Consider the following 3910-nt stretch of genomic DNA (forward strand, 5'->3'; position numbering starts at 1 on the left):
CTTAATTAGACCGTGTCAAAATAAGTAGAAGAGAGGCTAAGTATATAAGTCAGTAGGACACTTGTTTTGTGTGCACAAGATACAAGCTTCAACTTCTAGAACTGAAAGAAATAAATTAAATTTAAAAAACATGTTCTGGAAATATCTAGATTGAATACATAGCAATGATATTCTCATTATATATTGTTATAAAGTATTGATTAAGCCTAAAGTACACAAAACAAAAGGAATCATCATGTACTTAATGTAAAATATCAGTATGGTTTCACTGAAATTGAAGATAATCCACAGGCCCATGGTTAAAGAAAGAATTGTGAATTTTAATGTTCATAAAAAGTGAGTATGGATGATTTGTGGTGGAAACCAGTATATAGAGCTCATACATTTTCAAGTCTCAGTGTCAGATTCTAAAATAGATAAAAATAGGAAATGCCATTAATAACCACAGTCAAAGTCATAGCCTAAAATGAGACTTCTGAGAATATTGCTGTAATCTCCAAACTGTCAATTGAGAAGACTTCTATTTCTTTAGTCACAACAGCAATGGTCACTGGTCACAATCCCAAAGATCTGAAAACTAGGTATTGTCAGATCTGTCCATATATGCCTTGCACCACTAACTCTAATTCAAAACATTATGTCCCATCTGATAACCAAGTATTGATCATTTCCACATTTCCTAAGTGCCAGGGAGATACCATGAGGGAAATATTGGTGCTTATATCTTTTGGAATTTTCTGTGATGCAGATAAAATTGGCTAACTATTCCAACATAGAAAACATTTATGGGGATCAGAGTCAACTGGACACCCAGAATTAAGTGCACCACTCTTTTCCACTTCCATATTCTTAACCTTCTCAAGACATTTCATTCACAGAGAGCTGAAGCTCTCATTGTAATTAACAGAAGGAATTTGTTGACTGGTTTTGCTGAGCATGGGGAATGAATTCCAAAGCCAGATCCACTAAAACATCAAATTTTCGATCTCAGCAGTATAGAATCAGATTAGGGGAACCTCCCAGAAGACATGCTAGATAATGTAAACATGGCTGACTAATATATATGTCTACATAAAGCAACATCTATTAGATAAAATCAGTTAGGAAACTGAGATGAGGAGATTTAGTGTAATATTATAGAAGGCTTTCTTGTAGCACAAATATAAATATAAATCTTAATTTAAAAATTTGCCACTGAAATGGACTGAGAAGCTGTATTCATAGGTTTGTTGGTTCTTCCTGAGTTCTTCCCAGACAAAGGAGACCCTGAAATGTATAAATTGAAAGAACAAATAAATCAACCCAGCTTCCCTCATGTCTATTACTGTTGTCTTTTCATTTCCATTTGGTTTGCTGAGGATCAAACACAGGCTACTGCATTTGCCAGGCAAGTGCTGTACCACTGAGCTATTTTCTAGTGACATCAGCTTTTGATCAGCTAACTCTGGTGTTGGAATGACCTTCCCTTACACTGTATAAAGGTATGCCCATATATTTTCAATTGTTGATTTCTGTAGCAACAGAGAGCTAAGTGCTGGCAGAATTTTGGTACTGACATTTCTATGACCACCACCAGTTTTCTATTTGTAAATGCTTGTCCTTCCTCACTTGCCCAAAAGATGAAGGTCAGGAAGCCCCCAATGCCCAAAGGCCACCTAAGAGATGGACCAGACATTGTCTCCTCCGATTGGTTAAAACTGGAATGTGGCTTTTTTAAATAATAAATTGCTGATGGCCTGAGCTGGGGCAAGAAGTAAAAGGGTAGGACTTCCAGGCAGGCAGGAGATCAAAGTAGAGGCAAAGAGACAAAGCAGACCAGAGGACAGAGGTGGAAGACATACAGAAGGTAGATTGATGAAACTGGAAGCAGCCAGTGAGAACCACATGGAGACACAGAATGGTAGATAAGTCAGGTTAAGATTTTACCTAGCCGGGCTGGTGAGATGGCTCAGTGGGTAAGAGCACCTGACTGCTCTTCCAAAGGTCCTGAGTTCAAATCCCAGCAACCACATGGTGGCTCACAACCATCTGTAACAAGATCTGACGCCCTCTTCTGGAGTGTCTGAAGACAGCTACAGTGTAATTACATATAATAAATAAATAAAGCTTTTAAAAAAAAAAAAGATTTTACCTAGCCAACAGACTGCTCCAGCAAAAAGCCAACAACTTTAAAACTAGAGAGAAGTCTGTATGTCTTAATTAAACTGCAAACTGGATCTGCAAAATCTCACAATACTCTGCTTTTTTTTACCTTGCCTAGAAAACACTTTACATACCATGTAGTTTTGGTCTGTATCCCCTTGCTTTGTTTTAATATATCCTGACTCTTTGGTCCATCTCCTACTTTTAGCACTAGTTCTAATCCCTTTCTTCTTTGCTGTCTATTCAGAGTCACTGCTCAGACTTTTCTAGAACTTCCCCTTAAGTTGGAGAGATTGTAAATGGATGTAGTATATTCTGCCTTTATCCACAGTGTCACTTCCTTTTGTTTCATATACTCATACTCACATGTGTTATAAAAATATTAAGTGATCCTTTAATCCCAGCACTTGGGAGGCAGAGGCAGGTGGATTTCTGAGTTGGAGGCCAGCCTGGTCTACAGAGTGAGTTCCAGGACAGCCAGGGCTATATAGAGAAACCCTGTCTCGAAAAAACCAAACCAAAAAAAAAAATTTAAGTGGAAAATTCTAGAAATAGATAGTGACAAAGTTTTTAATTTAAACTGTTCTAAATAGGGTAATGAAATTTCAGTGTCCTGTTACATCTTGCATGGAACTGAATCAATACTTCAAGATAATCAAATGTACTTTCCCTACATCCCAAATCTTACTATATGAATCTCTTTATGGCATTTCTCTACTTTTTTGATAAGCTCTCATAATGCATGCTTCAAACACAGCACAAATTGTGACTAAGAATACACTGTCAACAAATGAGTATAAAAAAATAAAGAAATAAATCAAAAATCCCACTGTTGTTACAATGAGGACCACAAACCACATTAAGAGTATAGTATTAGCAGTTCTATTTCCTGATAACCACAAAAAAGAAGTTTTTTTAAGGCTAGATGATTCACCTTGCATTGGGCAATCCTTGTTTACCCACAAAAACACAAAGTAAAAATTTTTGTGGATATGTTTACTATTGGAGCTAATGATCTGAATTGAGCCTTTGTATTTTACATCAGAGGTTGGCCATCAGGGCATTCCATCTCTGAACAATGACCAATGGACTATGGTTTTCGCCTTGCAAATTGTATTAAACACATGTCATTTTTCCCACCCAAACTTTCATCTGCCTCTCATTCTGCCACTCACCTTACAGAAATATTGTTGAAGTTTTGTTTGTTGACCTGTTGCTTTTATTTATGAGAGAGGGTCACACAATTTTATAGCTCTCTTTGTCCTAGATCTAATTATATAGACCAAATTTCTCCTCTATAAGTTTCATTGTCTCTGGTTTTATGTGGAGTTCTTTGATCCACTTAGACTTGACCTTTGTACAAGAAGGTAAGAATGGATCAATTCCCATTCTTCTACATGCTAACCACCAATTGACCCAGCACCATTTGTTGAAGATGCTTTTTTTCACTGGATGGTTTTAGTTCCCTTGTCAAAACTCAAGTGACCATAAGTGTGTGGATTCATTTCTGGATCTTCAATTCTATTCCATTGATCTACATGTCTGTCACTGTACCAGTACTATGCAGTCTTTATCACAATTGCTCTGTATACAGCTTAAGGTCAGGCATGGTGATTCCACCAGAGGTTCTTTTATTGTTGAGAATGGTTTTTGCTATCCTAGGTTTTTTATTATTCCATATGAATTTGCAAATTGCCCTTACTAACTCTGTGAAGAATTGGGTTGGAATTTTGATGGGGATTGCATTGAATCTGTAGATTGCTTTTGG

The sequence above is a fragment of the Mus pahari genome, chromosome 3, assembly GCF_900095145.1.
Source record: "Mus pahari chromosome 3, PAHARI_EIJ_v1.1, whole genome shotgun sequence".
NCBI lineage: Eukaryota > Metazoa > Chordata > Mammalia > Rodentia > Muridae > Mus > Mus pahari.